We start from the raw sequence: 18,286 nt of genomic DNA, 5'->3' as shown, positions 1-18,286 counted from the left end.
GTCCTAGTAATAAAATGTACCAATTAATTTGAGTTCGAATCCCGACGAAAATCCAAAATGGAAGGGGATGACGTATACTATAGCCAGTATAATATCGAAGTGTCAACAGTTCTTGGTTGATCTGCAAACAATAATATTCCTGTGTTTGAATTCCGAATAAGATTTCAATAAATGTCTGTCCAAGAACTCTGTATGAGCACTTAAATATTCTCAGAGTAAAGAATTAATAAAAATGAATGTCAGCTCAACTGGTCACAACAAAACACCTTTCAGTGTCAAAGGTAAAACGCCCAAACACAGATTATTTCTCTAAACATCGGTATAAAACCTGATTACTGCGTAAAACAGATGCCCGGGTGTGGGTCAGTCCTCTGTGAAACCTTAATTGATACATATGTGTCACGTATTCCCAATATGGCCTCGATCCTACCCTATAAATCAAACATTAAGAATAAATAAGAAAAGAAGTTGTTTACAAGAACTCATAAACATTATGTATCAAGGTCAGGAACTAGGTCTGCATAAAAATACAAAGTTCTATTATTAGGAGTTTACGATTAAACAGTCAGGTCAAATTAATTTCTGGAAAATGTCAAATTCCAGTAAACAAAATTACATTACTATAACATGCATTAGAATAAAAAAAATAATGTTAAAACTAACAAACAACAAATTAAATCAAATATAAATTATATCGAATATACATAACAATATGCCATTTTGTTGTCATTTCTACTCAGACTGTCTTCGATTTTGCAGCATCGTCTTTCTCTACAAGATTCCTTTTTAATGTTTTTCCTAATCATGTTCTTTATGCCTCTGTATTTTCTAGCTCATTCATGCTAGCCAACACATTCGGTTCTCAAAAAGCATCTAGAAGATGGACTTGGCACAGTCCAGATGGACAACATCACAACCAGATTGACTACATCTTGGTGAGAAAAATTCTGCACAGGACTGAATATTGCCAGAACACAAAGTTTTCCAGGAGCAGATATTGGAAGTAACCATGATTTATTAATGACAATATTTCGCCTCCACCTGAAAATGATCAAGAAGCCTAACCAACCAAGAATCAGATTTGACTTTGAAAAATTGAAATATCCAAACGTCGCAGAAGCCTTCCAAGCAATGATAAGTGGTAAATTTGCGCCTTTGATAACCCTGAACAGCCAAGACTCCGACCTCGAGTCCTTAACAACGGCATCCAACACAGCTGTGACTAGCACAGCTAGCAAGACCATTGGCAAATATCATCGAACAAAGAAACCTTGGGTAACAACAGATGTCCCTGAAAAATGCGACAAAAGAAGAGAACTGAAAAAGGGAAAAAAGATTATGAAGGAGCTATTTACGTGTGTTTGTGTATGTGTTTCTGTGTGATCATCCCAACTGTATCTCTTATTCCATTCTCTTCATCAGGGATATATCAAACTCTGCCAACATTACGAAATTCTTTAAGCATGTCGCATAACATCATTATGTCTTTCATTACGTAGCATGTATCTAGATTACATAACATCTTTTAGGTTAAAATATTTAATACCCTCCTGTACATCTAATAATTATTTTGATATGTTGGAGCCCATTCACTGATGAGTGAAATAATAATATTTGTTTTGTAGCTGTGTCGTTAAACCAGTAATGCTATCCATGTACTCATGTAAGTAAATGCCTTTTCTCAAATATTTAGACTGCATGTTGTAATCTATTTCGGTGCTTCTACAAATTGTTCATCACATTACTTGTTGCCTTGTTGTTCTATTGACCGTGCCACAAATCTAAATTCATCTAAATACAAACATGATTATCCTTTTAGCTATAATTCGTTTTAGTCTTTTATAAGTTTTTGAAATATGAAAATCCATGTTACATGAACAGCGTCAATGTTCAATATCATCTCTACCGCATTATCTGGATCATTTGTATTCGATTTATTGATCTACGGATGCCTGCCATAACCAGCAATGTTACGAGTTTACTATGTCTTTGGTGAAATAAACTGTCCTTCGCCTTGTCTGTGTGAATATTATTGGTCCTTAAAAGTTTATATATTACTTTCACAATCCTTGTAGCGCATCTTAAAATATCGCAATACAGTCTGTTCATCTGTTAAGTATTGGTTAGATTGTCAAGTATTTTGGTTTAATGCTAAAATGAAGACCCCGACTGACTGTGCTTGACGGTTCTTTTTATTGCCTCGTACTAAGCAATTTTGTGTTGGTGACATGAAGATTCTTTGGACAGAAAAACATATAGTATAAGCAACATTAAATTCGTGTATTTTATTATCTTTCACGACTGAGTCTTCTTCACGCAATATATGCAAAGAGCTATCTACGTGCATAATACAGTGTTACTTTTCAAATACATTTTCCGACCTATCGAAATTATTCCAATCTTGTAACACTATATTTGTATAAGATATATATATATATATATATATATATATATATATATATATATATATATATATATATATATATATATATATATATATATATATATATATATATATATATATATATATATATATATATATATATGTATATGGTACATTCCATTGCTGTAGTCATTAGGACTGCCATACTCAAATATATTTAACACATCAACAAAATTTGTATTTTCATTTTATCTACCTTATACCTTTAATATCGTTTCTCTCCCTGACATCTATGATGTACGTTGTCTCTGGCACAGTTCTGATGCCTTTCGAATACATTCCACATACAACAAGATATGTAAACTTCATTATCGAATTTTGCAATATCCTCTAATTTAAAAGGAATCTAATAAACCAGTGACCGTGTCTGTTTAAAGTGCATTTTGATGGTCTGTTGTTATGATTTTTGAAGTATTTAACACAGATTGAACTTCATAACAGAAACAGTTATCGTCTTTATTTATTTTGGTCGATATACCTTGATCATTACCAAAGCAACATATATGCTCATTGACCTTTATTAGTAAACGAATCTCTAAGTATGTTAGCAATGATATATTTAAATGATATCTATTTCCGCTGATATCTAGCTAGAACACATATGGGCGGGGTGGGTGGGTTTGTAAACCTTTCTCACGCATTCTTGTATTACCTTTTGAAGTATTAAAGTGTGTGCATTGATTACAGAACTAAACGTACTACCCGATATATTGAAATATTGTGTATGTGTTTAACTCTGTCTTTTTACGCTTTTGTAAACGGTCCACTGAATCTGGAAATATGTCATTGTCGTGCTCTTTTACGTAAACGTTTTTTATTTTTATTTTTATATTTGTGCCGATATTGGAAAAACAGCCCATTTGATCTGTATTCCTATGCTTTACGCATGCATCACACGACCTTACCTATCACGCACTTTTTGTTTATCTGTAAAATCCTAGCTAACAATTTATTATATGTACTCCAGTCTGATTGGTCGAGTACGTTTGAATTTGTGAAATAATACCCATGCGAATTGCTGGTGTAGTAATTTTGGCTTTGTAAACATTTTCATTGTTGAATCATTTAACTCGAATCCATTGATGACAATATGGAGCGTAATCAATATCATCATTATAAAGTATATTGCTAATTCGATAATTTATTAACCGGTTTCGACTCTTAAAAAAATGTGTTGTCTGCCCGTGTTATAAACTAAATAATTTCGTTTGAAATTTAATTTGCACTGAATGGCTTTCTATCCAAAGCAATAAATGTATGTATTCCCATTATCTAGAGCATAACCCTTGGTAATGTAAGAAAATTAGCTTTTTTCCTGAATAGTTAGGTATCCTTCTTATATAGGTATCCTTCTTATATATATATATATATATATATATATATATATATATATATATATATATATATATATATATATATATATATATATATATATATATATATATATATATATATATCGACCGAATAAACGGAAATTAATCAGTCTGCAATACGCAATAAACTATACAAGAGTATTAACATATATTACCAAATAATTGCTTTCAAGAACGAAGACTCATTAATGTGGAATTGAATCCGAATAACAGTATGTTGGAACAGACTGAATTATGTGTTGGAAGCCATCACATGCCAGTTCAATTCCCAGTAAACCCCAATTTTTTGTTTGAATTAACAATAAACATGCATGTATTACCGTATCTTCCCCCTTGCACTAGAGAGAAGTATGCAGCCTTGACACTGAAAAACCAACATAGTCGTCAATTCTAATGTTTACCCAACTGAAATCTCTTAATGAGTACTTCACTAGATCAAACGATTTGGACATAAATTGACTGCAGTAGATTTTCCATATCTTTGATTCCAAAGACTGGTTGACAACAAGGTTCAAATCCCTGCCATTGTCATAGTAATACAGCAAAGGTTTGTGAAATCCAAAGATTTGGTTAGACAACTTTATTCAACTTCGTTCTTACGAATTTTAAATCATTTCCCCATTTTTATTTAGACATATGAACTGTAACATCGGCCACTGCAAAGTACCTTACATATCATCAATTCTATATTTAACAAAAGGATGTCACACATCTGGTGACACTATCTCTAACCCTACCGGGTATAAAGTCAAGAACGAGCAATATTTTCTTCAAGACTGCGGACACATTCTGTAGCATAAGTTCAGATCCCTTTTCGAAACAGTTATATTCAGCTAAGTTAAATCTGATTCATCATTTATTATTCAAACGTATCGCGATGAGTTTCTCGTGAAAATTTCCACCAAGCGAGCTGATGAAAGTAAATGTCTAAGGAATTTACACAAATCTTAGTCACCAATATAACAATAAAGAACATGTTTGACTGTTAAAGGAATCAAGAGGGGGCATGGGCCTTTGTTTAAATAGTGTACGTTTGTAGTGTTCGTTAGTTTCTCTGTTTAAAGAGCGCAATATGTAAGTGACTTTCATTTAAACTAGAGTAAGGTATATGGCTTAGACAACTAATTTGTTTTCCTTGGACAATCATGAAACATGTTTGTGAAATATAATAAAACCGTTTTGTGCATTTAATTTTCAAATATACACAGCATTGGTTTCTTGATCTGAGGTAACGCACATATTGTAGAAGGGAACAAAGTGTTTACTGGTATTTTGTAATTAAAAGATCTTCGCATTGACTTGCGAGTGTATATTGGTCAGTACCAATTTACTGAGATATTATTGCGAGTGTATATTGGGCAGTACCAATTTACTGTGATATTATTGCGACTGACATATTCCTCAGCATCAAAATAACTGACAAAATATTTTAGGAGATAAAGAGTGTTACAATCCTCAAGGTGTAGTTATTCTTTTTTGAATCCTAATACAAGAGTAGAGAGGAAGAAGGTATTTTGGAAATAAAAAGAAAGGTTTCCTGTTGATTCCATGAGATGAGTGACATCGACATCTGTCAGTGGTACCAACAAATCTACTTTAACATAAAACAGAAGATAAAGAAGAAAAAGGATATGTGAAAGAAGGTCTGAAGAGAACACTGAAAAAGAAAAGAGGGAATTCCAGTAGAAGTGCAAAGAGAGGACATAAAACTGGATGGTTAATATAAAGCTTAGACAGCGTGCAAAGGAAACAGAACAGCAGGTAGCTGAGGGCATCGTGAAATGTCTTCTACTTGGAGAAGTAAACGAACAAGTAACAGTATGATCGGTATTGGCATGTCAGGATCCGATACTCATCGTAAACAGGGTAAACGGAAATTCCAGAAAATGAAGAAATCATAGGTGTTTTTCAGTACATTTCCTGATCAGTCACTGTAGCAACCTAACCTAGACGTACACTGGCAACAGTCCAAAATTATAGATGTCAGTAATCAAACAAATGATACGATCACAAGGCTGATACAGTGGTTGAGAAGAACAAGACCAAAATCCTCGGGGAATACAGCATCAATATAGACTACTGGAGACATCGCTATATATTAGTGTCTGACAAATTAAGGTAACATGGCTGACATTTTAGGCGTAACAGTGTAAAGTATATAGACTTTCAAACTATCTAGAGACAAGTTAAATAGCGAAGTACTCTGACCATGCCAGGTAATTTAGAAGGGTCTACAAAACTACGGCAAAGATTGAACCGGTTGCAATTGAAGTTTCAAGATTAATATCATGCAATCTAGACGACATGGTGAAAACTCAAGGAAGAACACTAAAGATAGATCTATTACAGATAACGAGTACTCCTCAAAATAGCAAAAATACCGTGAAAGGTTCTTGAAATCGTTGGCCATTTGAGGTGCTCAACTAGCTAAAACCCCAATCCTCGAAAAATTCAACTGTTCGCTTTAAGTTCAGATGCCAAATAATTATGTTGCTGTCATGAAAAGGCGGGAGTCTCGAGTTGTTACACAAGCAGTGTTTATTCACACACGTTCTGATTACACTTCAATTAGCTTCCATGATGGATCGCGGCGCCCCCTGTCTGGGGAGCAGTTACTATCTAATATTGCAGTTACTACGCGGAGCTGTTAGTAACTAGAAATGCATATAACTACTGCTGTATACTGCACATCCGCCCTCTTTTGAGATTAAACGAACATCACATTCTGCTTATGCCTTGACAGTAAGAAACGAATAAATAAATAAAATATTAAACGATTAAGAATAAATTTACTCTCCTTGAGTCTTAGTTAGCCAATGATGAATTTGACGGAACTGAACTCTATAATGAACAACTTTAAAGTCCCATTCTCATGCACTAATCCCGAAAGTGTACTAAACTATCTACGAGTTAGCATATTTATGAAAGTCACTATCTCAGTCACAATCACTGAATTTGTCTGGTTTTCTGATCACTCTCCCACTCAATGTCTGCGGTGGAGTGTTGGATCCAATGGGTACAGCTGGTTTGCTGGGGCGTGGTCTACATAAGGCCATGATGGGTGATCGTATCCTCAGGTGGTGGCATGGATTGCATGTAACCTGGAGATGTTGTACTGGACTTCGAATGGGTCCTGGTTGAACAAAGTGGAGATTTTGTGTCTGTAGATGAGTCTCTATTAAATGAAAGTGGAACTAGATTCTTAGGGCTTGTCATACGCTGTACTTGGGTGCGATTATGACTGCAGGTCCCTTGGTGAGTTTGTACAAAGTAACGTCTTCGGTCTGCGTTGGCTTGAATAGCTATGCACGGTGTTGACCACTTCTTATCATTTCCATGCTGTTTGATCTGACACCCTGTCCCTCAGCAATATCAGGTAAATTATGTGCAAATGGCGCCGGTTGTAATATAATCCATATTTCCATTTTGTCGTAAAGTCTCTTTGCCTTACGAATTTGAGGTTTGGTCACTTTAAGTTTAGTTTCTTTGGAACAGTAGGCAAGGTGGTCCTCAGCTTGCGTGCCGTCATGAATTCAGCTGAACTGGACCCTGTGGCAACTGTTAGTGTGGCCCTATAGGCCATCAAGGCAAGACATACATCATTGTGTTCAAGAATAGACTTTGCTATTCTGAAGCCACTTTCGGCTTCACCGTTTGCTTGTGGATAATGAGGACGGGTAAATACTTGTGTGAAGTTGAATTTCTCAGCCAACTCTTTGAAATCTGAAGATGTGAATTGCGTTACATTGTCTGATACTACATATTTTGGGATTCCCCATGGTGCAAATGTGCTGTTTAGTTTTTCAACTACTTTCCGGGAGGTTGTTTTTGATAGTTTATAATTTCCAAATAGCGTGAGATGTAATCAATAACTAACATACATTTTTCTTGTTTGATTTCACAAATATCGATTGCCAATTTATGCCAGGGTCTGTCTGGTAGAGAGGTTGTCTTCAGTGGTTCTCCCCCTCTGTGCTGGCTTCCTAATCTGACAAAACTCACAGGTCTCTATTTTGTATTGGATTTGTCTTGCGATTCCTGTCCACCACACACAACTTTGAGCTCTTTCAAGGCACTTGGCTAATCCCTGATGACCCTGATGACCCTCGTGGATGTTATCAAGAATGTTTGCCCGTAAGACTACTGTAGGTATGATAACTGTCTCTAAAGAGGAACAGTTTCTTCTGAACGGAGAGTTCTTTGTGTACAGCAAAGTATGGAAAAACATCTTGGGGACAGTTATTTATCTTATCTAGTCTTCCATTTCTGTGAAAGGCATTGCAGTCTACAGACAGTAGTCATAAATGTAACCTTCTTTTATTTGTTCTAACTTCCAGCCAGAAAATGACCTGCATGCCTCCATCGACTTTATAAAGACTTCCACTTCTTCTTCGCATGTGGATTCATGACCTTATAGCGGGCTCAGTGATGGCCATTACACTGAAGGGTCCCAAGCGCAGCAGCAGTCTTTGACACCTTAAAGGAGCTTTATCTAAATCATATGTGCTGATCAGTGGCACTAAAAGGTTGTGGTCGGTATGCAATCTGAACAAGTCGAGTCTAGGCCCACATACATGCAAGACACACTTCCTCTATTTGTGCATATTTAACCTCTGCAGAGGTGAATGTTCTCGAACAAAAGGAAATCGGTTTGAACTTAACTTCCATGTTGCTGAAATAATTCATCACCTATACCATAACTGCTGGTATCAGCGCTAACAACTGCTAACTTTCCAGTGTCATAGAATGCCAACATCGGTGTAGATGTTCGCATTTTCTTGAATTTCTTGAAGGCAGAATCTTGATCTGTGCAGCAATACCATATATTGTCTGATTTCAGCTGGTCTAAAATTGGTCGCATTATTGTAGACAAAATCCCGGAGAAGTCTACCAGGGTAGTTGATCATGCCCATAGTGCGACGAAGCTCTCTGATATTCGATGGAGCAGGTAGCTCTTTCACTGCAGCAACCTTTGTTGGACTGGGATGTATGCCATCTGAGCTGATCACGTGATTAAAGAATTCAAGTTTGCTCTTTCTAAATTCACATTTTTCTTTTATGAGCTTGAGACCACTCCTAATGAGCTTTTCCAGTAACAAATTTAGGCTTGTTTTTTGTCATATAAGAGTATATCATCTATAATGGCTTCTGCCCCTTTATAGCTAGTCAATAGCTCCGTCATATTTCATTGGAAAATTGCTGGTGCAGATGTAATACCAAATGGGACTCGTTTGATGCAGAAGAGACCCAGCGGCGTTATAAAAGTAGTCAGCTTTGCACTTTTTGGATGTTAGGGTATCGGATAAAATCTGCTTTCTGCATCAACTTTGGAGAAGACTACGGAGCCTACCAGCTTTGGGATATATAATCTAGAGTGGGGATCATATATCTTTCTCTACTGACAGCCTCATTAAGCGTCTTTAAGTCAACTAAAATTCTGATTTTGCCATTTTTGTTTGGCACTGGTACCATTGGTGCACACCATTCTGTGGGCTCAGTTACTTCCTCAATAATGCCTTCGTGTTGAATAGGAAGCAATTCTTCTTTCACAATATACAACAAAGGGAATGGTACGTACCTGGGTGCAGCTATACTATATGGCATCGCATTTACCTTGAGTACGGTCATTACTTGCTCACACATCAGCAGGCCAAATTGTCAAAAGGCTCTTTTCTTGATCTCTTCAACTCTTTTTTCACAAGAGCCATTGCACGAGCAACTGCACGACCAATGAGATTGTTTGTACTTGATCCTTGACGACAACTACCCTAGACTGGTATGATACTTCCTTATATGTAGTATTTGCCATAAACTCGCCTCTTAAATCCAGATCCCTCCTGGGTTACACAGCGTAGATTCCGACTGTCTCAGCTTAGATTTGTTGGAAGAGAGTTTTAGGTTGCTTCTGACATTACTGTTGTGTCTACTCCAGTGTCTGTCCTGAAGTGAAATGCGGCTCCACAAATGTTCAACATCACACAACACGCCTGATTGTCGTCCTCGCACATAGTTACTGAGCTTAGGAAGAATGGTTCTTGGTATTCTGCATAATCTGTAGCAGCTGTGTTATTGAGTGTGACCTCATGAACTTTTCTTGAGAGACAGACAATTTCAAAGTGGTCCCGTTTGTTACAACTTCTGCACCGTTTTCACAGCCTTCACCTCTGCAGTGCCTTTTACTGCATTTGTGACTTATCTGTAGTGCCGTTACTTGTCCAGCTTGATCTGGTTTTAGCCAATGACGTGGCTCATTTCGGTTGTTTGGTCTTGAATTAGTGTCAGATGCCTTGTTCTGTTCAGGCATTTCATCAAAAGTTGTCACTGTCTGACCTTGGTCCCGTATTTGCTTTTTTACCAATTTCGACTGTCTTGATGTTTGTATGGCATTTGCTAACGTAAGACCGGCCTCCATTTGTAGTTTTCAGAAACATCTTTATCCAGGATTCCAATAATGAGACGATCTCTTATTGCTTCTTTCTTTTTTGCAACGAAGTCACAATGATAGGTAATCTCATAAAGTTTTCTTATGAATTCCTCCACGGACTCTCAAGGTTTGTGAGTAAGTTGATAAAAACATGCTCTTTCGTGAATAATATTGCTCTTGAGGACGAAGTACTCATCAACGTTTTGTAAAACGGTGGCGTACTTGTCGGCGTCTTAAGCGTCAACTAATTGAAACAATTAAAAAATTTGCCCTTCATTTTCCCACCATTGCATTTATAAGTGAACTTACTTGAACTGCCTCATCTTCCTTATTTAGTTTGGTGGCGATCCTAAAGCGCAAGAAACGCTGCTTCCAATTCCGGTCACTCCACTGGCTTCTCAAAGTTAAAGCTCTGCGAGAAAAATTGATCAAGATGATTAAATACCTTCAAGTCAGAAAGAAATGCTAACAAAATAATTGAGAACATGGCATAAGTTAAATTTTGCAATGTATACTAAATGTTAGCAAGTAATGCTTTTGAATGTTCTGGGATGCTTTATTTTATATAATATACCTTACAATTTCTATAAAAGGTACCGCATACTGAAAAAAATACCCACGTGCACCTCATTGACCTGCACTGCTTTAGTACATTTGCTATAGATTTCAAACAGAGCATAAGTTTTATTCTTTCATACTTTCTAAGTTCTTCTGCAAACTTGCGGTGCACATATATGGGTCATTTATCTAAATTTCATATGCTGCTATTTAAAGTGAGTCTTTATACGGGTATTTTGCTGCGTTGGATATTTTCGTGCATAATTTATAACTACGTAATTCATTATTCGTAAATAGTATCAATATTATAGTTTTAGGCAGAGCTGGAAAGGCCGTAAAATTTCTCACACGCCTTTGGTAGGAAAAGCTGTAGTTCCTTATTATTTATTGAATATGCGACTTGTGCTGGCTTCTATGTGTGAACGTCTATGCTGTAAATAGATTCTGCTGTAAAGCCTTTAGGATGTACAGTAGGAATTATTTTCCCTTCTTATGTATCATGAGACTTGTTATAGCCATCAACAACAGTTAGTTTAAATTTTTTAAAAACAGCTTTATATTTTTCTTCATTTTGCCTTTAAATTCTTTCGAATCTAAGCCTGTAGCCATACCCATATTAAACAGATCCCGATATACCCACTTGGCTCAATTGTAGTCTTGCAAGTGGTATATTTTGCAATATCAATGATATTCATGCGATCGATATATTGCGATAAATACTGATACTATCCTAAAGGTCTTGTCAGCGTATGAGTCTTAATAGAAGTCACACGGGAGACAAGAGAGGAAAAAGGTATAGTGAAAATAGTACGAAAGGTTAGTTGTTGATTCAGTACTATAAGTGGCTTCGTATCGTTAGTGTTCTGACATATATGTTTTGATATAAAAGTTTCGAGAGAACAAAGAAAAAGAAATAAAAAGGGAATATCATTCGAAGAATTGCACAAAGGGAACATTAAAATGGCTGGTGAAAAAGGAAACAGAACCGCTTTACGGCACCTTCAAATGTCTCCAACTTGCAGAAGTAAACAAAAAATAACAACAGTTGGATTGGTGATGGCAGATACGGATCCGATACTCATGGTAAATAGGATGAAAGCAAAGCCAGAAAATGAAGTTCATCTTAGGTGAGTTGCATTAAGGTGACTGTAGCAACCTAACCTAAACGTACATTGGCCGCAGTCTAAAACTATAGCAGGATGCAAACAAACAACTGGTACGATCGCAAGACTGAGAAAGTGGTTGAGAAGATTAAGGCCAAACTCCTGTGGAATTAAAGCAACAAGAAAGGCCCCAGGAGGCAGCACACAATGATAATCGTATAACTGTTTGACAAGGACAGGAACGTGACTTACATTTTAGGCATAACAATGGCAATTTCAAGGGACTTTCAAATTTTATAGGGACATTTAAATTGTACCCGATGAATAAGTACCAAATAGCAAAGAACTGAGACCTGTGAAAGGTGCATAAAGCTAAAATAAAGATTGTACCAGTTGTAGCTGGATCACTAGGGGTAATGTAACCGAAGCTTGGAGACAAGGTGAAACGCAAGGATCAACACTTAAGGTAAAGCTGTTAGCAGGGCTGACAAGAGAGGGGTACAACCAGGGATATATCCCCGGGGCCAGGGGCCGTTAGGGGCCACACAACACTTCAAGATTGTGTTTGAACAAGAACTTGGAGAGGCACGGGTGTTTCTTACCCCAGGGCCCGTGATCGCTCTCTACGGTCCTGCCAGTTAGAGATAAAACCAAACAATCAACAAATATAACTATTTGCAGTACGCCTTCACACTAAGTTCACATAACAAGTAATTATATTACTTTCCTTCTTTCGGGGCCCCGAGTGGCCGAGTGCTCTAAAGCGCTCACCGTTACGGATCACTGCCATCTCATCTCTGTCTGAGTGGGTTTGAGTCTCGGGTTCGGCCTATGTGGGTATGTGAGAAAGCTTGCCAGTAGCGTTTCGTGGGTCGGTGGTTCTTACCGGGGTTTTCCTGGGTTCTTCCTCCACCATTAATACTGGCCGCCATGTATTGCCTATCTTGTGCTGAAAAATGGCCTTAAATCCTACAACAACAACAACAACAACTATCCTTCATTCAAGAATTTTAACTCATAGAGCAAAATGGATCATTATAGAATAAAAACCTGCAAGTGGTGGCAGAGAAAAACAATTGACAACATGAGATATGTCATATCTGCAAAGTATCCTACATGTTAGCAATTAATGTGTTTGAAAGGTCTAGGCAGTTCTCTCTATGTGCAGTATAACTTACTATTCATATAAAGGACAGCATCGTTGTCCTAAGTGGTTATACCGTCCGCCTATAATGCGGAGGCCGCGGCTTCGAACCTCGGCCGAGGAATATCAAAGACTTATAAAAATAGTACTAGCAGCGGCCTCGCTTCGCGCTCAGCATTAAGAGGTTAGTGCTAGGACTGGTCCGCCTGATGTCAGGATAATTGGACTGGGTGGGTCATGATGCCATATGTCTGTGGTACTACTCCTCAATGCTAGACATCACTATAAGCTGCCACGCAGAAACATCGTAGCGATATGACTCAAATTGTTAAAGCAATGTTGAAAGTCCAAAAACACACATATTCATAAAGAAGGTGCCTCACGATTGAAAAACTACCCCACGTATATCTCATTAAGATCTGCTTAGACTATTTTCTATAGCACTCAAATAGAGCAATCATAACTGCTTCTTTCATAATTTCAAAATTCGGGCTCCTTCTGCAAACTTGCAGCAAACAATATCAGGGTCCTTGACCTAAATTTCATCGTTTGCTATTTAAAGTGCGTCTTTATTGTTGTGTTAGAATTTTTTGCGTCGGATAACTTCGCGCATAATTTATAACTATGTAATAAATTATTTGTAAATAGAATCAATAATATAGTTTGAGACAGAGCTGGAAAGGCTGTAAAATCGCTCCCACGCCTTTGGTTGTAAAAGCTGCTAGTCCCTTATTTATTGACTGTGCGACCTTTGCTGGCTCTTATGTGTGAACATCCATGCTGTAAATCAAATCCGCTGTAAAGCCTCTATTATTCAGCGTGAGACTTATGCCTATATTATGCATCGTGGGACTAATTATGTCTATAGTATGCACCGTGGGACTAATTATGCCTATATCATGCACCGTGGAACTAATTATGCCTTTACATGCATCATAAGACTTGTTATAACCATCAATCGGTTTAGCAATTTATACACAACAAAGCGCTTATAGAATGTACTTTTAAGCCAACATCGATTCCTAAATTAAATAAGAATCAGTTCCATTATATGACTTTATTATGTAAACTTGTCGTGCTTACACCAGATGCAGAGTCGATGGCAGCGGTTAAATTCAATTCAAAATGCACAGTTTGTTTTTATCCGTTACTGCGATCAATATCAAAATAATAGATCTAATAATAAACTAATCTAATAATATAAATTCTACTGGATAGCTAGCATTCAATCAGACTACATGCTACGCCACCCATATACCAACCTACAAACATATCAAACGTACAGACTAATAAGAATCCTACCGAATTAACTATAAACTAAATTAACCTATGTCAGTGTAAATGGTAAATTTTGTTGTGTACCGACTTTTCTTGTATATTTGTTCTAAAATGTTTGCAGCGCACTTAGCAGAAACAATGAAAGTATATGACGTGTTATTGATTTGTCAGATATGGACGATTAGCATCATAGTACAAAGTCCCATAATAGAGCAAAGCTAATGTGTCAAAAGGTGGTTTACTACAGCTTGGAATTATACAAAGGTAAATTCAGTGGTCTATCCTATGATATGATTCAGCACGAATGATGTAAAATCAGTGAACGAATGAGCTAATGTCAGCAAATAAACTCTAATTCAATTAACGCTCAAGGAATATGTTCGAAGTGGATACTAATTCTGGATGCAGAAAAATGATCTGTTTTTTTAATGAGTGTATCTTTGCCATGCCAATGCCAGCGGATTCATCAAGGTAAGTCGTTTTCATGTTGAAATAGTATTTGTCTCGGCAATCAGAGAAAATTATCGTTGTTTTTAATCGGCATCTTTGCATCTTTCTCACAATTCCAATTTTCTTGCAATCAGCAGTACTCAAAAGACTTGAAAAATATTTCGATGCCATTCTGCAGGACAAATATCAGAGAGGCTTGAAGATGTCTTTTGAGGGTTTTACCAACTTCATTTATTGTTTAAAGGATTTGCAACCCCTTAATTTGAATTTTAAATCTTGTTGGTTCTTGCATCTCAACAGCACTGCAAAACTTGGCAGGCGTTGCAATTCGATACAGTATTACAGTTCTTGGCTGAAATCTAATCCTGTCTTTGGATGCCGTTGTTGACTGCGTTTTCTTTCATATCCTTAGCTATGTCCGAAAGACTGCTGCTAGGACCCTTTTACTTAAATAATGTCAACTACTTACTCCACGGAAACTAATCAGTTATGTGGTGACATATACATAGTGTCACATGACACATCGAATGTAATTACTTCCAATCGGAAGCGCTTGGTGTCAAATTAAATGTGGTCCTCAAAAGAATATTTTTGACATTTTCATTTCATAAAAATCAAAACATATTGGAGCCCAAATGAAGTTTCGATTAAAGTGCGTCGAGAGGTTAGGATGAAAATGAAACCTCAGTATGCATTAGTTAAACTAGTTTGTTAATTTATACATCAGAATAAATCCGCGGTAATTTATTTTTATGTCAGATATCTATACAGAATTATTCTATTTGGTTTTGCTGCGTTGAGGCATAGGTTCTATTTATATTAGAATGGCTATTCTATCTAAAGAAAGTATACTGCGAAATACTTATTTTGGTTACCTTTGAAGAAAGGTATCTATCATCGAATATAACTCTTACTCAAATTTGCATCCCTATTGATCAAAGGCTGTAACTTTCGTTAGACCATTCTGCCAAAGATATGCAATATAATTATAACAATTCCTTTAGACCTTGGTTTCTTCACTGCATTTCGGTAAAACATCCCCTTGTCGTTTAATTATATTCGTCTACGCTATAGTTATTTATATTTTAGACCTTACCCTTTTTATCGATTTCACCCCCGCACTTACCCATTTCCTCCCCGACATTCAATAAAAGACAACAGTTTCTGCCTTTAGTAGAGCGAAATTTTGTGGTCAATACCTTTACAACTAATGGATAAGTAAAGTTATCGCATAGCTTGCTATGTGAACAGCTTCGTTCGGTTTTATTTGCAGGGATCAGACAATTGCTTGTTTTGTTATTGCATATTGATCAGCTACCTGCTCCTCGTTTGGACGATCTACAATATACTTAAAACATGCATATAAACCATTAGGTAGGTTCAAATGTCATATGGATGTAAGTAAATCGTTGACGAGTTTGTCATGGTTTTGGTTTAATTAGTTAACGGAGTTTATGATCTCTTTGGTTTCACGTAGACAAGGTAACCCAGACAAGAGTGGACAGAAATTAGGACAATGTGGCATCCATTCGGTACTGTAGGTCAAACTTTTATTTTGGACGGTCTTTTGTGGATGTGCATCCCTTCCTCTGATAAACAGGTATTAACGACTACCACCTGCATTTCCTACCCCCTCCCCCAATAAACCATTTGCACTCTGGAATAAATGAAATAGCGTCAACTAAACCTTCTGCGGCGAACGGATTTTTTTTCTTCTTCACCATGAGAATCTGACCTCAGTACAGTATTGGGTAAAAAAAACTTTATTAATATTAAATCCACATTAGAACTGTCATCTAAAAATGAATAATTGAAAATTCATCGGAAAAAGTGCTTTTCGTGGTTGCAATGGTTAATGTCTGTGTATTACACAAATAAAATGCCACATTCTAGCTTTCAAAATCAGTTTACGCTCCGACTGTTTTCTTGACAAATGTTTTAGAAATATTATTAGAGGTGTACGGAATCTAACATCTAAAAAAGCACAACATATCAAGTCGAATGAAACAAACATCTCCACAAACAGACATTGTTTAAAGGTCGACACCGTTATGAAGACCTACATTTATAAACGCAAGAGGGTCAAATTACATAGGGTTGGGGAACACGAACATATAATTCAAATATACCAGATATCATCACACCTAGAAAGTATGGACTAGCACTGTAGTGTTCATGTTCTTACTATATTGTAATATACAAAAAGTATAATATCAGTTGTGTAAGGTGAAGGTGAACCCTAATTTAAGTGGAATGAATCAGGTGAATATCGAAAACTGTTGACCATTTCGTTTAATTAAGGAATGAACATTGTTAATTACAACTATAATGTTTTCTATTGGTTTTAATCACACTCTAAACACATTACTGGCTATAACGTACAGAGGAAATATGAGCTCAATGTGTTTTCTAAAGACACACCGAGTCAGCAGACCCTAGCTGGCCTGAGCGGGTATCGAACCAGATATACTTGCCTTACCATTCCGACTCTACACCAACAGAGCTTCCGTAGTGTTCCAATTACAATAAAAGGATTTGCCCCATTTTTGAATTTAATTAACGTATCTTAGAAAAGACACCAGAAAATCACCAACATTATTCTATAATAACCGACATTAGTACAGCCGTGCATTATTATCTGAAATCTTACTACTGCAATAAACGGAGATAACAAAATGCTACAATTGTAGCAAGAACTGTCTAAATTGAATTATAGTTGTATCCTTTTCTTGTTGCCCAATAAGAGAGATTTTATTGCCTTGATACCATTTTTGCTTCATTGACACAGTTGAAGAAGACGACATGTGCTTAATATGCTAAAAGGAAAACATAAATCAAGTTAAATAAAACAGCATTATCGAAACACATAAAGACAATAAAATACTAAATATTGTAAGACGCGGTCTGGGCCGACATGAGGAGGGACAACCGGGCATATATCACCGGGACCAGGGCCGGTAAGACCGAACAACACTTTTTAATTTTATAAAAGAAAACGTTTGTTTGAACAAGAACTAGGAGCGGCCCGTGTGTTTCTTACCCCAGGGCTAAAGACTGCTCTCTATGGCCCTGGACGCAATGGAAACTTCAAGCCTGGTCAGTGACTTAGCTTTTGCGAAACTGTCTTGTTGGAAATTGAGATACAATATAATCACATACAACTAGTATTAAATGCTTAGCTTCAGCATACATAATGGATTTATAGAATGAGCATGTGTGTGTATGTGTTGGAAAAATAGTGTTTAACGCTACTTGAACATGTTATTGAAAATATTAACTAGTAGTGTTTATCGCCACCTGAACACAATACAAATATTATTAGCGTATAACGTCACTCTGAATATAGTAGTACAAATACAAATTTAGTAGAGTTTGATGCCACCTAAACACAACATTAAAACATGATTTTAGTTGTGTATAAAGTTACATGTTTAGGTTCTTACAAAACATAAGAAGAAAAAAGTGAAGACAACAAGCTTTATAAACTTTAACAAATGAATTATTTCCCTAGAA

The sequence above is a fragment of the Sinohyriopsis cumingii genome, chromosome 8 (genome assembly GCF_028554795.1).
Source record: "Sinohyriopsis cumingii isolate HCF-2022 chromosome 8, ASM2855479v2, whole genome shotgun sequence".
Classification (NCBI taxonomy): domain Eukaryota; kingdom Metazoa; phylum Mollusca; class Bivalvia; order Unionida; family Unionidae; genus Sinohyriopsis; species Sinohyriopsis cumingii.
The sequence above is the reverse complement of the archived record's forward strand: the minus strand, read 5'-3'. Positions refer to the sequence as shown.